Source organism: Leucoraja erinacea, chromosome 20 (genome assembly GCF_028641065.1).
Source record: "Leucoraja erinacea ecotype New England chromosome 20, Leri_hhj_1, whole genome shotgun sequence".
NCBI lineage: Eukaryota > Metazoa > Chordata > Chondrichthyes > Rajiformes > Rajidae > Leucoraja > Leucoraja erinaceus.
Genome location: NC_073396.1, coordinates 23,718,334 through 23,741,301, shown reverse-complemented (window position 1 = coordinate 23,741,301; position 22,968 = coordinate 23,718,334). Strand labels below are relative to the sequence as shown.

The window sequence follows — 22,968 nt, the reverse complement described above, 5'->3', positions numbered from 1 at the left end:
AAACTATACTCAGGTTCTCTATTGCAATCAATACGTCAGCACCTAATCAAAGTCATATTACCTGCTGCACAGCAAATCAGACGACCAAAATGTATGCAAAATACAATGCAGCTTCATGGGAGAAAGACAATAACATTCTTTTTAAATCGAAGTACCATCTTCTTCCTGTCTTCAGCTGGTTTCGCAAGTGGTCTGATCGGTAATGATGCATGTAGAAAGGCATATGTCTGACAGAAAGATATGCAAATTAAACTGGGAAAAAAACCCCATTCCAAACCAATCAAGTTGTTTGGCAGACTTGAAAGGTTGCACCACTATTGGCCTGACGTCACAGGATCACAAGCTAGAGGCGTGCGAGCACAGTGCAAATTACCAACAGAAGTTGGCCTAACCCACATAAAGACATTGTTGTCAAGGGCAACAAAACAGCCACACACAAAGCGAAAACATAATAAATTCAAATCAGGTTACTTCAACACGAGAACTCAGCCAACTTTAACATTACATACCAGATATTGTCACATCATCTAAAACTCAACAAATCCCACATGAAAACCCAGAATGTTAAGCGATGCCAGAAAACAAATCTCTGAAAGAATTATTCAACCAATCAGCATGTAATAAACAGATCATCATTTCAAGGGAAGATACGATGGGAAAAATAACCACCGAATTATGAATCATAAACAAGAAGTGTAATTCAATATGCAAAAACATCTTCCTTTCTCCCCCTCATCTTTATCTTAAAACTAAACTTTTAAATTGGCACCAGCTTGTCATTCTCAACATTTATTAGAAGTGTTCACATGGTGTTTCATGTAACAAACAACGCTTGTGGTCATAAATCAATATGCCTGGACCAATGCTTCTTTAACCACAGAAGAGCAATTCAGAGCAGTCATCGAACTAGTTTCCTGTTTGTTCTGTGGCTTAATTTTCCAACTTGGGTATTTATGAGAGCATCAAAAAAAAATTCCAGTGCAACTTAAACCAATTTTATTCTCTCATGATGGCCTACAAAAGCCTACTCTCCACCGAATAAATGTCATTAAGTGAATAAAATGAAAAAAATGAAATACCCCCTACTGAGCATGGCAAAAATCAGACTAGGATTAAAAGGTAAAATTTTGTTGAGATAGTTACTGTGAAGAAAAATTAAGAAATTTGTACAGCGGTCAGCAAGGTTCAGCTTATGAGATTTTATTTGATAAATAAAATGCGAAACAAAAATCAGCATTTTGCAGCTGTTGAGATGCAAAGGTTCGCATTTTGCATCTGTAGTCGAACTGCCTAAACCAATAGATATCTTTACCTGAATGTCCTGCACAATAATTATGTAATATGCCATAAAAACATTTCTTACCACACAATTATTTGGCAAAGTATATACTCGATAGCGAGCTGCTTTTTGTGATAGTTTCTCACATCAGTCCCATTTCCCATGTTCCTTCTCACATCTCATTAATTTCCTTTTAGATCGCTTGCTATATACCTGCACTAAGGATTAATACATGGCAGTCAATTAATCTACCAGCATATTATTGGAAATGTACGAGGAAGCTGGAGCATACCCTTGTGGCCAAGACAAAAAGTGTGGAAGTTCCCCACAGGGAGCACGTCAGGATCAAACCTGGGACCCTGGAACTGAGTTCATTGCACTAACTGCTGAGCTAATGTGCCAAAATTAATGCCAAGCTACCAGTGCTGACTGCACTTTCTTGTAGAGGAAATGCAACTACAAGATGGGCGACATATTTGTAAATACAAATGAGGAAATGTGTACTGGCAAAAGATGAGGTGAAATGAATGGTCAAGATTTTAACGTCTATGTTCAGAGAATTATAGATTTTCAATAATATTACCACCTGCCTTCCATGACACTGCAAATGGTGGATCAAATCAGAGTATCCTATTCTAAAACCAGAGCTTAACTGGCCACAAGTGAGAAGGGGAGGAAAAAAAGGAAGCACATAGAGTAGACAATAATGAGAGGGAAGGAATATGGGGAGCAGAGTGTCAGGGCAGGGCTCTTCTTTCTTAATAATCCCAGAATGTAAGAAAAATATGATCTTCCAAATTATTTTTCTTTGTATTTTACATTGTAAACTATGCTGCTGTGCAATTGGGGTCACGTCTTACTAGTATAAGATTCTGCGATTCACAACGCACTGTGAATGACAACTTTCTAGTTAAAAGGGTAATTCCCCTGCATTCACTGAACAAGTGCGTCACTTTTACTTTGTTTTTAAAAATGCCACCAAATTAAGATAGGTTCTGTCCCAGCTATTAATCACTTATCAATTCACACACCTATCAAAATAGTCACTTCAAAATTGTTTTGAATGAAATGCAAAAAGTCTTATCCGAGGTGGCTGCCAAATTTACAAAGAGCTTGTAATAAAATCTAACAAAATAATTTGGCTCATAAGATTAGGAAGGTTTTACAAAACTCAAAATTGTATGGCACATATTCTGTGAAGTCATGAATATCTGTGTGGGCCACAAATCCTTTAAATAAACCATTTAAAAAATCAAATTCACCCAATGTATGGAAAAGATTAATTAAATTATATCTTTGTGAAGCTCATGCAGAAAAGATAATAGCATATAAAACCTTTTTGCATTTGATAAAGCATCAGGCTGTGCTAAAATATCTCACATTATTCAAATTGAAAAGGGCTTTCTGGCTGCAATGTGCTTCTATGTAATCAGATTAACTTGGAAAGCAGCAAAGATAAACCATTCTTCCAATCTTCAGGCTGGAATGATTGTAATCACTCAAGGAAGACTAAATTACCTGTCTATGAAGAATAAAAATGGTACGCATTATGCAAAACAAGGACGGCACAGTGGTGCAGCTGGTTGAGCCGCTGCCTCACAGTGCCAGAGACCCAGGTTCAATCCTGACCTCGGGTGTTGTTCGTGTGAAATTTGCATGTTCTCCCTGGGATTCTTCTGGCTGCTCCAGTTTCTCTCCCATTTCCCAAAGACGTGCGGACTTATAAATTGGTTTATTAATTAGCCTTTATAAATTGCCGCTAGGGTGTAGGGAGTAGATGTAAAAGTGAGATAACGTAGTACTAGCGTGAACAGGTGACTGATGGTCGGCATGGAAGCGGTGGGCCGAAAAGGCCTCTTTTCATGCTCTATCTTTCAAACAAAAGTAGACTAGCTTAGATAATTTACCCACTAAAAATTCAAATTAAGACTTTAAAAGTAACAAAAGTAAGCAAAACTTGGCTATTGTTTTTAATTTAGCAGTCTTTTTCCAACAGTGCATTACTTTCCAAATAGGTAGGTTGGAACTATCAGGAGCATGTACTTGTTCGGGCATCTATCTATTCCAGCCAATTTTCAAGCTGCATTTAAATAGACTTCTTAGAATGCAACTGTAAACATCAACATGTCAATTTCATCTGACATTCACAGACCAATAAAAACAATTCTCCATTCAGTTTGCAAGGATGTGAAGACTTTAGAAAAGGTGCAGAGGAGGTTTACCAGAATGATGCTTCGATTAAAGTATATTATATTAGTTATTCTCCAATAGGGAGAGGTTGGACAGACTAAGTTTGTTTTCCCTGCAGAGGTTGCGGGAGACCAAAGGGAAATATAAAAATCAAAAATACTGGAAGGCATAGGTTTAAGGTGAGAGGCGCAAAGTTTAAAGATGATGTGCTGGGCAAGCTGTTTTTTTACGAGGGTGTTGAGTGCCTGGAACACGCTGCCAGGGGTGGTGGTTGAGGCAGATACGATAGTGGCATTTAAAAGACTTTTGGAAAGGCACATGGATATGCAGGGAATGGAGGGATATGAATTATGTGTAGGCAGATAAGAGTTAGCCTTGACCGTATTTGGTACAGACATTGTAGGCTGAAGAGCCTATACTTGTACTGTACAAAAATCTCTACAAAAAAAATTCAATTCTGCTAAGCCAACCGTTAAAGCTTAGTGGTGCAGTAATTGCTGCAAAAATCCTGTAGTCAAATATATTTCAGCATAAGCTGGTAACCAGAGTAGAGATGACTGCAGTACCTAACATAACCAGCAATTGAAGCAGATGGGAAAATCAACTAGACCAAACGTGGGTAGAATAGTATTTTATTGTTTTGGCTTCAAGTTTGAGCTGGAAAGTACACAAGTACCAGTGACACGAATGTATGGAAAAATATAGTAATGCAAGCTAATAGAGCCGTTGCCTCACAGCACTAGAGACAGCTTCAGTCCTGATCTAAGATGCTGACCGAGTTGAGTTTGCAAGTTCTTGTCACCACGTGGGTTTCCTCCTGGTGCTCTAGTTTCTGAGACTTTTGAGAATATAGCTCTTTGGAGAAGGCAAAGTGTCACTGGATTGCTTATAGAACATAGAACAGGCCCTTCGGTTCACAATATCTAGGTTGAACATAATGCCAAGACCAACCCTTAACTGCATGCACATTGTCCACATTCCCCTCCATTCCCTGCATATCCATGTGTCTATCCAAACGTCTTTTAAATGCCACTCGTATATCTGCCTCCACCACACCCCTAATCTACTATATTTAAAAAAGCAGTCTAATAATATCTATAATATTAAAAACACAAAGTCTAATACAGGAGGTTCCTACACAATCTGTGGCGATCCGAGCCTGCATTGGTTAAAGCCACAACAAGAGTTGTAGCAGAAAGAAACATAACACAAGTTATTGAGTGGACTTTAGGAAACCATTGGATCATGATTTACACAGGAATTATGAACTCAGCAGTCTAAAAATAATTAAACTATGAAAAGTAATAAATTACTGATAATTAAATTAAATAATTAAGCTGACATGTACAATGTTGTAGTAGCATAATTTGTCATGATAGGGAGATAGTGAAGATAAAATCTAAGTTTCTGAACAATTCAATTATGGTGAAAATGTAAACAGACTGAGGCTGTAAACGATTCTAGCGAATAAATGAATGATCAGAAAAATGGCAAATAAAAATTAATAGACTGTACACATATGGAAACAAGGAGCTGCAAAAGGACACAAGGTGCTGGAGTAACTCAGCGAGTCAGGCAGCATATCTGGAGAACATGGACAGTCAACTTTGAATCAGGATCCTTCATAATAAAATAAGGTGGAAAAAGTGCAAAGAAGATTTAAGTGTCTGAAGAAGGGTCCAGATCCAAAACGTCACCTATCCATGTTCTCCAAAGATCTGCCTGACCTGCTGAGTTACTCCAACACTTTTGTGTCCTGACAGTAAATACATGTTACAATGCAAAATGTCCTAAAGACAAACATCAGTCCACACAAAGGATAGAATTGCAGGGCAGAGTGGAAGCGAAACTAGTTACAGAAGTTGTGCACACTTTAAAAGCATATTGCCAAAACCAGAATTATGTTTCATTGTTTAATCAGAAGCACAGAATTTAAACTATTTCACAGTCAACCCCCCCCCCCCCCCCACCCCGATAATAACTGTGAATGGTACTTGGTAACCAGCCTAGGATTTAACTCTGAAAAAGAACAGCAATGAAAACAAGATAATGGTGAGTGAAGACTTAATTCATCTTCTCCCCAAATGTTCCCTTTGGAGTCAAAGAGGACATATTTACATGCAAATATCACTCGAAAAAGAATATGCTATTCTTCATCATTTTTGAACATCCAAAGTGCTTTACAAATAATAAATGGGTGCTATGCCAGTATATCCATGTGGAAAACAGAGCAGCCCATGTTCAGCAAGCTTTCATAAACCAGACAATGACAGGCCAACCAGTTTATTTTCCGAATAGCTTAGACGTAGAGATAAATATTGGCAAAACAATATTAAAAAGCAGCTGTCAACAGCATGCATTTCCCCTATTTTTAATATCTGATTTTATGGCTGCAGGATGAAAAATGATATGGGAAATCACTTATTTATTCTAACAATACAAGTTGCTATTCAGCCCATAGGGTCTATGCTGGTGCTCAATAGGCAATCTCAATACACCATCCTAGTTACCTGCAACCTTGCAACTTAATCTCTCTCATATGTCCGTCTATTCTCCTTTGACTCCATGACAGGCACTTGAACTAAGGGACAATTTATGGTAGGTAATTAACCCACCGGCATGCCATGCAATCACACAGCATGGAAACAGGCCATTCAGCCTACCATACCATTGAGCACCCATTTACACTACCATGCTCTATTCTCCCTAGATTATATTGCTCATTTATATACTTGGGGTAATTTATAGTGACTAGTTTAGAATGGCATCATGGTTAGCGCAGACATGGTAACGCCTGTTCCCGTACTGTATTGTGCTATGTTAATTTTGGCTGAGAAAAGATGTTTGCATCCAGGTCTGTTGGAGTAAAAAGCTTTATAAATTTCAGGGGAAACAGTGATATTGTTCACTTGCACACTTAATTTCACTATTAAGAGCACATGGGGGGGAAAATCGATTTTTTAAGAAACGGACACTTTCAGACACGACTGTTGCCAACTTTGCATATAATTTTTGTATCATATTCTGCATATTTACATTTTTGCAAGAATTAAACCATATTCAACAACCTGTGACATTACATGAAAATCATTTAAAACACATTTTAATTGCAATCAGTAGACAATTCATATCTCACATATCCAGCAGAAATGAGACTAAGAATTTACACTATTTTGTTTCTAATCAACGTGACAAACTTAAATGGGTCACTGAATCAAAAGAGACTCACTTTAATAATTGTATGGTGGAATCTCACAACTCAAAATCCTATTACTTGAAGGTGGGGGTGTACATGTATGTGAGAGAGCAAGTGAAACGGGAAAAAAAGACACTTAAGTGCCGGTGTATCTCAGCAGGTCAGGAGCATCTTTGGAGAATGTGGTTAGGATGTTTTCCAAATGTTCAAATGCACAAATGAATGACAGATCTTTGTATAATCAGTAAATATGCAAGTGAGGAAATTAAATGAAATTATTTCACTGAAGGCTAGTTTTTAATATATTGAGTTGGAGTCATTTAAACATTTTTTTTTCCGCAGAAGGGTCCAACCTGGTTGGTCAGAAAAAAGTAGATTAAAGGACTCCAAACCAAAATGTCTTTATAACATACACAAAGGAAAAATCATTGTCAGTTATGGAACTGAAAATAAATTTACAAGCACTAGCCCTTAGTGAAATAATTACATTTCATTTCCTCTCTTGCTTATTTGTCAGTTATATAAAATCTGCCATTCAGTGATGCATCTGATGGAAGGATTTAAAAGAAAGCAAAAGAGCTGGACGGAGTTCATAGAGAGAAACGGCTCCCATTGGAAGTAAAGTCAAGAAGAGGAGGACATAGGATGAAGGTGTCTTGCAAAAAAACACGTTAAAAATATTTTGTTTAAGAAATCACGTTAAGTGGTTAACATCAGGATCAGCATTTGAGATGGGGAAGGCGGAATATTTAATCATGCTGGTCAAAATGTGACTGGATTCGTACTTCAAAGGAAAAACACATGCAAGTTAATGGTATGGCAACGGAGTGAATCCTTTGGATTGCTCTTGCATATAATCACATGGGCTCGAGGGGCAGAATGGCCTCCTTCCATGCTGAAAATGCATTTCTGTGAATTAATTAAGGCCTTGCATAGAGTGAAAAGATTTTGCTGCATGCTATCTAGTAATAAAAGACTATACATGATTATAATCAAGCTGCCCACAGAGTACAGATAAAGGATAATGGGCACAACATTTAGTGCAAAATAAAAGATGGTCCAAAGGTCTCTGATGAGGTAGATATAGAATTCGGAATGCACTCTGGCTAGTGAGAGGAAGGTTCAGTTGCCTGAACTTCCACATCAAAGATCAACAATCTATCACGGTATTGAATCAATTCACAGATCACGCAGTGCATTGCTGTCTGGGATAGAAATTCCAGAGATTCTTGAGATTGTTAGGTTCGCAATGGAAGAATTACAAGCACAGTTCATATTCACAGGACCTCAGTGCTCCAAGAGCATATAAGTAGACAGAAGAATGCTCAGTCTGATGTTTCCTAGATCAACATTTCTGCTAAGGTTCACTGACAAACCCATTACACAAATAATAAAAACCTGGTGCCTTTAAGGTGTTAAAGGAACCCAACACCTTAAACCAAGAGATGGGGAACAGAAGATTAAAATAAATTTTAATTTAGAGATGCCCACCGAATACCCACGACCATCAATGAGCCGTTCACTCCCGGCGTGGGGGGACCGCCGTGAGTGGGGGAAAGAGGGGAAGAACAATGGTGGACCCGGCGAGGGGGGACCACCGTGAGGGGGAAGGGGACCTCCATGGGGGGGGGGGGACGGGGGGGGTGGACCAAAACCGGCGCAGTCACAGGGAGAACCACAGGGGGTACAGGCAATCTCTGCACAGACAGCACCCGAGGTCAGGATCAAACCCAGGTTTATGCCGCTGTGAGATAGCAGCTTTACCAGCTGTGCCACTTGCAAGACTTAAATCTTTTTGAACTATCAATGGTATTTTCAGATATTAGTTGTGTGAATAGAATCTATTGATTATAAAGTATGTGATAATACATAAAGTTTTTCAAACATGAGCTCTTTATGAAATATTTTAAGAGTTGCAGATTTTACATAGTGTTTCTTTTTCAAACTGATCTATCAGCAATACAATATCAAAATATGATATACAATTTAACAGAGAGACAATATGCTAGTTTAAAAATCACAATAAGTTGTTGCAAGGCTTGAAGGCTGTTGCCACTTGGCTTTTCTGGTTTTAATAGTCTATTTAACAGACAGCCCAAGGTTTCTGAACTTGCCCAATGTACTTTGAAAAGCCAATCAACCACTACACATTACCTTGTTGGATTAATTAGGGCTCCCAACAGTATAATTCCTGTAATCTTAGATAAATTGATAGTTTTGCTTTATTAAAGTCAGAAATATGGTAATACTACAACCTTCCCTATCGATATTTCGATTAAGTGGAAAAATGAAATTCCTACCCAACAACCAACTTCACAAAGCAAATTTCTCTATATGAACTTGTATTCAATATTTCCATCCTAAATTGACAGAAAGACACAAAATGCTAGAGTAACTCAGCGGATCAGGCAGCATAATTGATGTTGCTTTTGTGTCTTTCATTGATGTAAACTAACCCGCAATTCCTTGTGTAGGAAAGAACTGCAGATGCTGGTTTAAATCGAAGGTTTGAAGAAGGGTCTCGACTCGAAACTAAACCCTTTCCTTCTCTCCTGAGATGCTGCCGGTCCCACTGAGTTACTCCAGCATTTTGTGTCTATCTGCAATTCCTTGTTACTAAATGGACTTTCACCTGATCAGGTTTTTGAATGATACAGGAGAGGAAACGAACGTTCTTGAAGATTATAGTTCATGTATCTATGCAGCTTTACAGTACGGAAATGAGCCCTTCAGCCCACCATGTCAATGATGACCTTTGTGTCCATCTACACAAATCCCATTTGGCCACCTTCAGACCACATACCTCTATGCCTTTACATAGAACATAGGTCAGTACAGCACAGGAGCAGGCCCTTCAGCCCACAATGTCCATGTCAAATATGATGCCAAGTTAAGCTAATCTCCTCTGCCTGCATACAATTTGCTTCATTCCCTGCAAATCCATGTGCCTACAAGTACAGCACAGGAGCAGGAACATTTTCCCACAATGTCTGTGCTAAACATGAGATGCAGCTTCACAGTACGGAAATGAGCCCTTCAGCCCACCATGTCAATGATGACCTTTGTGTCCATCTACACAAATCCCATTTGGCCACCTTCAGACCACATACCTCTATGCCTTTACATAGAACATAGGTCAGTACAGCACAGGAGCAGGCCCTTCAGCCCACAATGTCCATGTCAAATATGATGCCAAGTTAAGTTAATCTCCTCTGCCTCCACACGATTCATATTCCTTCAAATCCATGTGCCTATCTTAGCCTCTTAAATGCCACTATCGTATCTGCATCCACCTCTACCCCAACAGCATTAAAACATTTTTTTCCCGCCAAAGTGCCCACTAAAGATGGTCCTCAGCCTTTCCCTAATGCATTATTTTGTTGATATTACAATAACATGCCTTTATATTGTAGAATTGACCTTAAAATGTACCAAGATACTTTATTAATTATGCAAGGAGATATCTAGGTAATTGACCAAAAAAGGAAGGTTTAAGAATGTTTAAGGCATTTAGATCAGCACTTAGATATGCAAGGAGTGGAGAGGAATGGACCAAGGGTCAAGAGTGTTTTATTGTCATATGTCCCGGACGTAACAATGAAATTATTACTTGCTGCAGTACAACAGAATATGTAAACATTGTACATAAAGGGGGAAAAAAAAAGAAAAAGTTCAATAAATAACAAATATAGCGCAAATATAGTGACCATGTGCGAGCAGAGGGGACTAGTTTAACTTGGCATTATGTTCAGCATTGAGGCCGATAGGGTCTGAAGAAGGGTTTCGGCCCGAAACGTTGCCTATTTCCTTCGCTCCATATATGCTGCTGCACCCGCTGAGTTTCTTCAGCTTTTTTGTGTAACCTTCGATTCTCCAGCATCTGCAGTTCCCTCTTAAACAGGGTCTATTCCTCTGCTGTTTCTATGTTCCATGCATTAAGTAACGTAGAAAAGGAGTGAAAAGTAATAAAAAAGACACACGTTTATATAAAAACCTTCCATTAATCTTTCTGTACTTTATAGTCAATTAAATATTTTGAACTGCAGCAATGCAGAAAAGATTGCAGCTCTCTCAAAGACAGTATTGTGGTCATGGCAAGATAATTAATTGGTCTTGGTAATATCAGGAAGATGACAAATATTGCTCAGGATACTAAGCAAAACTACTCTTCATCACACGAGATGCATGTCATTTTTAATAACAACCTGACAAGGAAGACAGACAAAGACACAAAGTGCTCGATCTGTAAATCAGTGGGTTAGGCAGCACCTCCAGAGAACATGGATAGGCGATGTTTTGGGCCAGGTCCTTTTGGCAGACTGATTGTAGTTGGGGTGGGAAAGTTGGAGGGTATAGAGAGAGCTAGTAAAGAAGTGGGGAGGGACAAAGTCTGGCAAGTGATAGAAACATAGAAACATAGAAATTAGGTGCAGGAGTAGGCCATTCGGCCCTTCGAGCCTGCACCGCCATTCAATATGATCATGGCTGATCATCCAACTCAGTATCCCGTACCTGCCTTCTCTCCATACCCCCTGATCCCCTTAGCCAGAAGGACCACATCTAACTCCCTCTTAAATATAGATAGGTGGATACAGCAAGGGGGTTTTGGATGGGCAGACGACGAACAAAGGCTGGAGATGAACAGACAAATATAAAGATGACAAGTGTGTGATAAGGATACAAGAGTTCTGAAGCTCAAGGTACAATTTGAAGCATTTATCAATTATCACAAATCAGCAAACAGCAGCCTAAACCAAGCTCTGGGAGTTTTCCACATGCAATGCAGTAAATAATCTGATAAAGGCACATTTCTGTCTTACACTAACTATAATGCCAACTCGGGCGAGGAAAAATAAGGGAAGAAGCAAGAATGGGGAAAGGAAAGAGATGAATTGTGGGGAGGAGAAGAGACAAATTGGGGGATGAAAGGACAGAAGAATGGGAGGGGGGAATGGGGTAGTAGAAGTGTGAAAAAGGAACACGGGGGGGGGGGGGGGGGGGGGGGAGAGGAGGGAGAGAGGGGAGAGGAGGAACGAAGGGAGGAGGGGAGAGAGGGAGAGGAGGAACGAAGGGAGGAGAGAGGGAGGGGAGAGAGGGGGGGGAAGAAAATGAGGGGGGGGGGGGGGGGGAGCTGGGTCGTCTGCCGCCTCAGACACTGAGCCCCAAAGATAATAGAGCGGATCTTTGCTGATCCCGGCCGCACCGCCAGACACACGGCGTCTGGGGACTTTTTCCAGACAGTCGCGGCCCGTCCGACCGCAGAGCCTCCCCTGAGGTTGATAACAACAAACCGTGAACGCTTTTCTGCACGGACCGCCTTACCCGCAAGCATCCACGGTTGACATTTTGAAACCTCCTCGTCCGCCAACTGTCCCAAATTTCGAGGAACTAGCCGACAGTTCGCGCCGCGCACGCGCGGTCCTCGCGGTGCACTCTGGGGGTTGGAGTCCACCCACCAGCGTCAACGCGCAGGCAGCGGAGTTTTGGACTACAACTCCCACAACGCCGTGCGCGGCATGTCCCGCCTCCGGACATGGACGTTCTAGTCCCGCCTCCACCCGCTGCAGATTGGATGGAATTGAGTCGGACTATTGGCGGCCTCTGATGCTGATTGGCCACCTCGGACGTTAGTTACAGGTCCCTCCAATGGGCACGCGGCAGGCGCGGCGTTTGGCAGTTGGCGACGGCGCCTTTGCCGGACGAGGAAGGTCGAGCGTCCTTTTGGAGAGAGACGGTGTGGTGAGAGGTTGGTTGTGTAGGTCACTCTTTACTCTGAATAAAATATCGTTTTTGAGCGAAATGCTTGTTAAATTGTGGGGGGGTGGAAGTAAAATAATAGGAAATGTTGTACATATGCTTTATTAGAAATCCAGCAAGCGGAAGTTTTGTATAAATGCTTTATCCTGAATAAAGTTTACTTTCGAATATAAAATAGAAATACTTTTTACACATCTTTTGTTTTGCACTTACACTCTTTGTGAATAATAAGTGCATTTTTGCTTTTTTTAAATTGGTACGTTTTTTGTTTTCTATGTTTTGTATTCGATAATTTTAAAATATAAAATTGTGTACGTGGTTAAAATTTGGTAGTATTTAATATATTGACACTGAGAATGTGTTAATAGTTTTGCACGTTTTTTGTTTTGTATATATCTTATCACTTATATATAAAATGTATCTTGGGAAATAAATATGCACGTGGTTAGTCACGGGTGAAAAAATGTAATAAGTCACTAGTTTCACTCTCGGTAATGGCGTTCCTTAACATAGTTGCAGCAAAATGTAATTTTGATTATTCTTTAAAGAAAGTTCTCCGCCGAGAGTTGGGCCTTGCCCTGATTGCAGCCCGGCGCCACATGGCTCATTTCATTAGACGTGGGTTCATTGCATCCTATAACAAAGCGGCCCTTTCGGCCCACCTCCTCCCTGCTGGTCTTCATACAACGATCCCATTTGTCTTTATTTATCTCGCTCCTTGTATTTTCTTATTTCTGCTTCCATCTTGGGCAGCTCGTGGCAGATATTACTGTCCTCTGATTAAAAATCGTTATTGTCGTGTGCATATTACCTTATCAGCGAAAATATTACATATATACATGAAGAAACCATCCTATATAGATTAGATATAGGATAAGGGTATAACGTTTAGTGCAGGAAACAGTCTTATTCAAGATAGCCTGATGTTTCCAATGAGGTAGATGGTAAGTTAGAACCATTTCCTCTTTGGTGAGAACAATTCAGTTAGTTTGGGGAACGTTTGTTGCTGGCTTGGTTTGTCCAGGTCTTTTTCTTTCCCTCCCACAACCAACACCATCTGGGCCCAACCTGAAAGATAGATGCAGCCATAGGTCACCTATTAGTTTACTCTAGAGATGCTGCCTCACGACTCCAGCATTTTGTGTATCTTTGGTACTGGTGGGAAGTCTGAAGAAGGGTTCTGAGATGAGAGCATGGTGTGTGGCACAGTGGTAGAATTGTTGCCTTGCAGCACCAGAGACTCGTGTTTGATCCTGGGGGGGGGGGGGGGGGGGGGGGGGGGGGGGGGGGGGGGGAAGGATTGCATATAAGGTAATTGGATCAAAGGGCGTTAACACACAAAACGTTAACACACAAAACGTGTACTTTCACACCTGTTTAAAAACTGCTGAAATGGTCGATTTTTGCGCTGTAAATAATTGTGGAGGGTGACTGAGCGTTCTGAACCAAATGCTGTAGTATCTTTGCTCTGAACCCGAGCACCAAGGTGTAAGCGGCCGAAGGAGCGCATCCCTCTGAACAGCCCCCACTCTTCCCCTGGGGTCAGCACTGTCTGGCCACGACCACCCGTCTCCCCGTGCGGCAGCACTGCCACGGGCTGCGGGTCGGCTGCGTCCACACACGGGGACGAAACCCAGGCAATGTCCCCGTCAGTTGCAGCGAAGTTGAACTTGGTCTGCCAGGGAGTGTCTGGAGGGAATGGATAGGTCATGTTTGAGGTGCAACTGTTTGTGTTTGGGTAGGAAAGGTGAAGGGAGATGGGTTCAGCATAGATAGGTGTGGGTGAGGGAGGCCTGTTTATAATGCTATTGAATTCTGACAACTTTTGAACATGACAGTTTACCACAGGGGGTCAGCACTGCCCCAACTAAATCTGTAAGCCATGCTGCCATCTGATAGTCAGATTTCTTTCAACAGCATAATAGTCGAGGCGTTTTATTGTCATATAATCCCGATACAGATCAATTAAATTCTTACGGATCGTGGCACAGCAGATGTGCAAGTCTAGTGCTTTGTTAATCACATAATATGAAAAACGAACAAAGGTTCAATGTGTGTTTGTTAATTAGTTAAGGGGCTGTCCCACTGTACGAGCTAATTCAAGAGTTCTGAGTTTCCCCTGATTCGAACTCAGAATTATGGTAATAGCCGCTCGTAACTACTCGGGGCTCTCGTGGACATTTTTCAACATGTTGAGAAAATCTTCACGAGCTTTCCACGTTTCAGAGTACCTGTCGTTAGCGTTACGAGCCGCTAAGAGACGTCCCGAGACCCAACGTAGCCGCTACGTACATTCTACGTGCTTACCACGAGTTTTTTTTTTTTTTTAAACTCGGGAGCGCTCTTGAATTAGCTAGTACAGTGGGACAGCCCCTTTAATGTTTATTGTCACGTGTACTGAGGTACAGTGAAAAGCCTTTGTTGCATGAAAGACTACTCGAGCCATTCGGTGTACAGGTACAGGATAAAGCTTTAGTGCAAAGTATGTATGTATCGGGATTCTTCAATGTGTCTATTTTTGTGTCCCGATACTTGAATGCCGTACAGACGGAAAATCCATTATCTTGTGCTATTTCTTTTTCTAGAGTGTTAATAAACATAATCCTGATAATAAAGATAAAACCCTAGAGAAAGTGTTAAACACGTAAAAACTCCAGTCATATTTATTTGATGGGGGATCTATCATGAAAATACACTTAAATGCTAGGTATTATTCACAAATCTTTTTCACCCTTCAAAGTATGCCTCTTGATAAAATTATAGATCTTACTGTTTTTTTCGAAAAATTCTTGTCCAAACGATTTGAGTCGTACCGTTGCCAACCTATGTAGCGCCATCTATAGGGAGGTTGCATGCAAGGTCAAGGGGTGTTGCGCACGGAGCTGCTCAATCCTTCTGGAGGACATGGCAGCCTCTGGCAAGCACTGTTAACATACGAAACGTGTACTTACCTGTTTAAAAACTGCTGAACTTCATTTTTTTGCGCTTTAAATAATTGTGGAGGGTGATTGAGCGCTCTGAACCAAATGCTGTATCTTTGTTCTGAACCCGAGCACCACTCCCTGGTCAGCGGGGGGGTTCGGGAGCCCCCAGACAACAGAGGGGGATCACTGAATTTTGGAGCCTTCCCTCAGTGGGAAACTTTGATCCCATTATGTGGGGATGTCGGACCGCACATTTCACTGTACCAATTTGTACATGTGGCAAATGTATCTTGTACACCGTCACGGGCATCGCCTTCCAGCGAGCCCATGCTGGGCTAAAGGTTTGGGCCATCATGTCAGTGGCGCTCATCTCCGTCACATTACCCCTGATCTCCCGTGTAACGGATATGACAAGCAGTGAAACTGATAGAACGTTCAATCATGTTTGTATAATTTAGTCATTGTTTTGTTTAGCATTCATTAAAGTTTGTTCTTATAATTCCTTTAGTTTGGTCAGAACCAGACCAGGCATCTTTTTTTTTTGTTTATTTGTTTTAAAGCCAACCAGTATTTAGTCAATTTTTATGTATGCATTGCTGAAGCAAAAAAGGGCAAAAGACTTGGACCAAGTCGCATTTCCATACAAATATTCTGAATTTTAGCAAACATCCTTCATGTTCTCCACCATAACCAAAGATTAATTTGGTGAAAAGGGAATGACATTTGGATTAATATTCTACCAAGTACTCAAGTTTGAGTGCCTAGACTTGTGCCAAGTCAGGTTCATTTAATTCTAGCAAGTTATTAAAGTAAGTTTGCAATTTTGATATATTACAGAATGCCTCGTACACCAGCAGAACGTGCCAAGAGATATCGTGATCGTCAGAAGAATGACCCAGTGCTGAAAGCGCAGTATTTAGAAAAAGAGCGGAATTGCAAGAAAGCTACCTATGCTCCAATTGCAGAGAGACGCGAGCGGGAACAGAGAAAAATAAGAAGAATTTGGCGCACAAGTTCAAAGCAATACCGTGCTCATCACTGTGTCCAGCTTCCAGGCAGTCCACCAGTAACACCAGTGATTTGAAATGCTACAAATCTGCCTCCACCAATTCCACGACGACCAGTTGATCAGAGGACCAAAAGAGGCTGTATGAAGGTCAAGAGAGATCTAGTCAATAGACAACTAGAAGCCATGAAGAAACAATTAGAGGAACAAAAAAGACTGGCGGAGAGGTGGAAGACGAGATACAACAGGGTGAAAGAACAGTTGCTTGACAGGATGAAGGATGAATCAATGCAGATGGTAACTGGCTTCTTTAAACTAGAAGACGCCAGCCACTAATGCCAGGCATTAGACACGATCACGAGAAACAAGATAGAAGCAGAAACAGCTGTTAAATGACCACTTGAGAGTTCTTCATGCAAAGTTCCTGTGAGAAAATGCAATTGTGACAATGCATTGCTCTATGTTCTATAAGATGAGGCCCTGGTGGGTAGTGAAACCAACAATCAGCGACCTACTTGCATGTGTAAGAGATGTGCCAACATGAACCTTATGAATAAGAAACTAGCTACGGAAAGAGTAACGACTACTGTTGAATCAATGAAGTTAACCATTTGCCACGTCCAAAACAAAGCATGTATGTGTGTATGGCTAGTGTGAAACATGCCAGGGGGAACGAGTACATTTCCAGCTGCCTGCATGTCAAGGAAGTTGAATATCAGCAGTGGGTAACAAAGGAAAAGTGGTTTGGTGATGGAAAATCAACCAATGTAACTGAAAGAGACTTTTAAACTTCCTCTCTCCAGTCCTCACTGTGGGAAATATGAAGCTGAGCTGAAACACCCCTATACAACATCGCTTCAACATTTTCCATAAGTATGCAGAGCTTAGAAAGTTGAAGGCTAATCTGGATGGAAAGTCTGTTGTAGGGCACACCGACTTCTCTGAAAATTATGGCTGTAAGTACTCGGAGGAGATCCAAAGTGTTGAGGGAACACTAATCCCCGTTCATATGTTGCTTCCTGTACTCGGCTTTTAACAAACTGTTGGAGCTTGAAGATAGTTTCAGTCATCGCCATCATGTGGCATTCCCATCACGCTGAGTCATATCCGTCACATATTTTATGCTCGTAATGTGTAAAATAATGCAACATTGCCCGTAATTATTTATTGTGATTGATAACACTGATTCTGCCTATTCGTCTGAAGTGAATATTGTTTGAGGAAGTTGGTGAAAAGTTACGTGACAGTTGCCATTTTTGCTGAAAATCACCACTGTTTCCGTGTGTAAACTGATACAAAGGTTTAAAATCAATGCATTAGACTGCAAAGGTACTTTTTTGGGGGTCTATTTGAAGAAGATACTCTAATTTGAAAGTGGGACAAAAACTTGATTTTCTTAAATCAGTTATTTTACAGTGTTGCTCATCATAAAAATGCGATGGATATGACTGAATGCAATGGCCAACCTGGAAAAAGAGGAAAAATTAAATTCTCTAAAAGATTGCGGCAAACATTTTTCCCATAGTAGATCTCTAGAACGTGTATGTGGGACATTCTCATGAGGAACAATAGTTCAAATAATTTAACCGTAACATTTTACCATTTCAGGTATCCTCAAAGGGTGATGACTTTATAGAGATGGGCTGGAAGATGTGTGTTATATGCCTGCAAATTATCCTGATAAACAGGCCGGAAGCTTAAGAGTTGGTGCCTGATTTCTTCATATGCTGTAAGTTTCTACAATTCTACATTAGTGTGTATCTAGGGGTAATGTGCTTGTGCCAGGGGTGTTACAACAAAACTAAATTGGCCAAATTAAGATTGCTTGTCTGCCAATTGTGGTTCTTGGATATTCACATATTTAATTTGACATGTTGAGTCATAGAGTGGTACAGCGTGGAAACAGACCCAACTTGCCCACACGACCAACATGTCCCAGCTACACTAGTCCCACCTGCCTGTGTTTGGTCCATATCCCTCCAAACTTGTCCTGTTCATGTACTTGTAACTGCTTCTTAAACGTTGGATAGTTTCAGCTCTGGCAGCTTGTTCCATAGACCCACCACCCTTTGTGTGAAAAAGTTACCCCTTGCATTTCTATTAAATCTCTTTCCCGTGTTCTCTAGTCATTGATTCCCCTACTCTGGGCAAGAGATTATGTGCATCTACCCGTTCTGTTCCTCTCATGATTTTATACACCTCTGTATCCCCTCTTCCGTGCTCCAAAGAATAGATACCCAGTCTACTCAACCATTCCCTTTAGCTCTGACCTTCTAGTCCAAGGAGTCAATTTGTTGATTCTGGGTTTGTACATTTTTTCTCATTGACCGACTGCTTCTAGGATACCGTTATCTGTTCATCATTAGTTGATCATAAATAAATGAAATAACATTGTTATGTGCTTTTAAAGTTGCTGGGTTAAATGGGCGAAAAATGTTGAGAGCCCCTGCTCTAGTCCTGACAACATCTTCGTAAATCTTCTCTGAACCCTTTCCAGCTTGACAATTTTCCTATGACATGGACTGAACACAATACTCTAAATGCGATCTCGCCAATGTCTTATACAACTGCATCATAACCTCCCAACTTCTATACTCAATACTCTTGACTGGTGAAGGCCAATGTGCCAAAAGCCTTTTGACCACCTTATCTACCTGCGACTTGACCTTCAGGTACCCATGCACCTGCACTACTAGATCCCTCTGTTCTTCTGCACTCCCCAGAGGCCTACCATTCACTGTGTAGGTCTTGCTCTTTCTAGACATCCCAAAATGTTGTTTAATTATCTTGCATTTCTGTTTGGCCAGAGACACTGGTTCAATCCTGACTACGGGTGCTCCAGTTTCCTCCCACATGAGTTAATTGGCTTTGGTAAAATTGTAAATTGTCCTCCGTGTGTACAATAGTGTACAGGGTAATCGCTGTCGGTGCGGACTTGGTGAATCCCAAGGGCGTGTTTCCTTGCTGTATCTAACTCTAAACGAATATACGACACCCTATGTAATGCAGCAACTGTGCCACACCAAAATTCAAGGAACAGATGATGTGGGGGGGGTGCACTTTAGGAGTATTGAGCCTATGATGAAACATTCTATTTCTGACATCTCCACTGAAAGTGTTGCATTTAGCAATGCTTGATTACACACTTGTGGCTGAGGCTCTGCTTTATAATGGGCTGATTCACTGCTTCATTGTTGCTGATTCACTGCTGCTGACACAGGTATGTAATTTCAGGTTGCCATTGCCAACGAGACAGGCCACCACGTGAGCAACATTTGATAAACTGGTAAGTATTTGGTAGTTGGACGATTTTAAATCAGTTTAATGATGAAAGTTTAGAGACTGGCAGCATCTGTGGAAAATAGTTGAATGTTTCAGGTTGGGAATCCTTCATTAAGAAATGTAGACTCCCTTCATTCCTGTCTTCACTCTCCTTGTATCCTTGCAATTCCCTCTCTGCTCATCAATATGGCAGAACAGTGGTGCAGAGCTGTCTGTACATTCTCTCTGTAACTGCATGGGTTTTGCCCGGGTCCTCTGGTTTCCTCCCGCACTCTTAAGACGTACAGGTTAATTGGCTTTGGTATAGACTACCAATTGTCCCTAGCGTGTTGGATAGTGTTAGTGAACTGAGTGATTGCTGGTCGGAGTGGACTGTAGGGTCCGTTTCTGTACTATCTCGAAGCGGAACTACATGATTGCAATGGAATCATCCATGTACAGATACACGATAAAGTGAATAACGTTTAGTGCAAGTTAAAGTTCAGTAAAGGCCAGTTGAAGATTGTCTCCATTGTGGTTGTAACTGAATATATTGATGGCCGATATGTTGTACATCGTATTTTAGAGATACAGCATGGAGACACTCTTCAGCCCACTGAGTCAATGCATATCATTGATCACTCATTCACATTCGTTTCATTTAATCACATTTTCTACACTGGGGGAGGGATGTCAGTTTGCTGAAACATCCAGATGGAGGTGACAGCTAGAGGGCGTGCAGCAGCCTGACTTTAGAAATTGCAGTGGCCTTGGAAAATAATTTCACTGTTTTGCACGTGACAATAAAGCACTGTTGAACCATTGTTACATGTGTGAGCTTGAGGTGCCTATTGCATTTGATGTGTCTTGTTGCATTAGTCCAGGAATCTGCAACATTTTATATTTAATTAGTCAATGTTGACTATTGCATAGCTCCTGAGCCCATGATGAGCCTTTCCTTCTGACACCTCAAATGAGTTGCATAAGCAATACTTGATTATGCTATCTGGCTGAGGCTCTTGCATCTTTTATCTGCTGTTTGAATTGAGAATGTGATGGCACCGACTTGATTTACACTTTTACTATTGCAGATGTTGCTTGGATGATCTCCAAAATTTGGTACAGCAATTTTGAAGAAGGGCCCCGACCCGAAACATCGCCTGATCATTCCTGTGTGTGACTTGCCGCGTTCTTCCAGTGTGTTTTGGTACAGCCAATGAGTGGTTTGTTCATATGTCATTAGGAGCAGAATTGGGCCATTCAGCCAGCCCATCAAGCATGGCTGATCTACCATTCCTCAACCCCATTCTCCCGTCTTCTCCCCATAACCCGTACTAATCAAGAATCTGTTAAACTGTTCAACATGTTTGATTTTTGTACTTGACATTAAAGAAAATCTGGTCTAATTTACTGTTTATCCTTGCCTGTGTACGCTGCTTTTGTTTAGTGCTGTTATCTACCATTTCAGACAGCACAGGGAAGAAACATGCCAGTCAGTCCTCTCAATGTAAACTATCTCCTGCCTTGTATTTATTGATCATTGCAGCTTCTGTAAGTTAATTTCAATAATTGTAGTCCAATTAATAGTTGACCCATTGAGATTTATGAAATAATTTCTGCCTTTACAAAAGTGTCGTCTGTCCTTTAGGGCTCTGGTTTAATTTGATGTTACCCTCAGAATTTCACTCAAAGGTACACTTAATGCCCGATTTCAAGATACAGCACAAACAGTCCACCACATCCGTGCTGACCTTCAATTCTGATATTACACATTAATCTTCCAACCCATCTTTGGGAATAAACTGCAGCACCCAATGAGAACTATGCACTTAAATTGTTAAGAATAGAAGCATGAAAGTTTTTCACATTCCATTTATCTACATTGGATGGTTCAATTGTGATTATGTATTGATCTTTTCCACTGATTTGTTTGCACACAAGTTTTCCACTACCATGGTATACATGACAATAAACTAGAATTCAAAAAGTGAAGCTATTCAGCCCCAGTGTTGGCTCCACCATAATCTAATTTAATAATGCTTTCCTGAGTTAACTAGAGTCTCACAATTTACTGACATCTTGTGTATAATTTGCAATTTAACTAGCTCAACAGGAAGCTTCACAAGAGTCTAAAGGGTCCTTATCCGAAATGTCATGTCCGGGTACGTAGGCCAAAAAGGAGGAGCCAGGGGTCTTGTCTTCGGCACCCTCTCAGGGTACGAAGGTTGAAGCTGCCCAGGCGAGGTACCACTTGGATGGAGGAGACTGCTTCAGTTGGGATTGAAATGGCTGGTGCCCAAACCTGGCAACTATTGCATGTAGACTGGGATGTTTCTATTCATTTAACATATACTGTACCTTGGTACATGTGATAAATGGACCATTTAAGTTATGTCCTGTGCAGTAAGAGTTGCACCCTCCCACCCCAATGTTTATTGTTTTTAGATGTTTAAAAAATCCAATCCAAAGATTGACCTGTGGGTTTTTTATCTGGCTGGTGCTTCCAGCAATTCAAGAGGGTATTGTCATGTGCCAACAACAGAACAATGAAATTCTTCAGAGGACAAAGTGCTGGAGTAACTCAACAGGTTGGGCAACTTCTCTGGAGAACATGGATAGGTGACATTTTGGGTCAAGAACCTTCAATCTACCCATCTTAACAAGCCCAGAAAAACAATACACAGAAAATAAATAATTGAATAACTAATTGCAAAGTCTATAGTGCAATCAAAGACACTCGCCTTTAGCAAAATAGTGACTGTTCCAGGGTGCACATTGGAGCAACACATATTTCGCTTGGGTAGCTTACAACCCAGTGGGGTGACTAGATTTTTCTAACTTCAAGTAACCCTTGCATTCCCTCAGTCTCCCCCACTCTAGTCGTCTTGCAAATTTCACCATTTGTAATCCTTATCACCTTGTCTCTTACCAACAATGAACTATTGTGGGCTCCACATTTCCCAAATCTCCACTTTGTTCTCTACCTTCCCGAACCTAGAGTTTCCCCTCTGTCTTTCAGTCTGAGGAAGGGTCCCAACCTGAAATGTCATCCATCCGTGGTACACAAAAATGCTGGAGAAACTCAGCGGGTGCAGCAGCATCTATGGAGCGAAGGAAATAGGCGACGTTTCGGGCCGAAACCCTTCTTCAGACTTCATCCATCCGTGTTCTCCAAAGATAGGAAGAGTATTGCCCTGAAAATGTTTTCCTTTTCTCCAGAAAAGTTGCCTGGCCCACTGCATTACTCCAACCTTCGTGTCTAAAGCAACAGCATTAGTGCTGGTTTTCCTGGTTAGATGGGAGTTAAGCTCCTGGTTAGACCGTCAAAAAAACGGGCCCATCAGCGACTGCACTT

General features: G+C 41.1%; 1 protein-coding gene, 1 long non-coding RNA gene and 2 other non-coding genes across 7 annotated transcripts in view; 3 read left to right on the top strand and 1 right to left on the bottom strand.

Moving 5' to 3' along the window:
• Positions 1-12,101, bottom strand: part of traf7 (TNF receptor-associated factor 7) — a 66,179-nt gene extending 54,078 nt beyond the window's left edge. For 2 of the 3 annotated variants that reach the window (XR_008725119.1, XM_055651668.1), the window contains exon 1: positions 62-1,106. The gene's annotated coding sequence lies outside the window, so the exon portion shown is untranslated. Of the gene's footprint in view, positions 1-61; positions 1,107-11,987 lie in introns of those variants that run through there. The other variant, XM_055651669.1, reaches the window with a different exon arrangement.
• A 182-nt stretch (positions 12,102-12,283) lies between these two features.
• LOC129706971 (uncharacterized) lies at positions 12,284-21,028 on the top strand. 2 transcript variants are annotated; one of them, XR_008725117.1, is made up of 5 exons: positions 12,284-12,411; positions 16,184-17,308; positions 17,961-18,081; positions 19,587-19,638; positions 20,705-21,028. It is a non-coding gene; the product is annotated as an uncharacterized LOC129706971 (long non-coding RNA). The 2 variants fall into 2 exon arrangements; XR_008725118.1 differs by having other exon boundaries at positions 12,347-12,420.
• LOC129707135 (small nucleolar RNA SNORD60) lies at positions 19,426-19,513 on the top strand. Its single transcript, XR_008725148.1, has one exon. It is a non-coding gene; the product is annotated as a small nucleolar RNA SNORD60 (small nucleolar RNA).
• Positions 20,553-20,632, top strand: LOC129707134 (small nucleolar RNA SNORD60). Its single transcript, XR_008725147.1, has one exon. It is a non-coding gene; the product is annotated as a small nucleolar RNA SNORD60 (small nucleolar RNA).
• Positions 21,029-22,968: the final 1,940 nt, after the last annotated feature.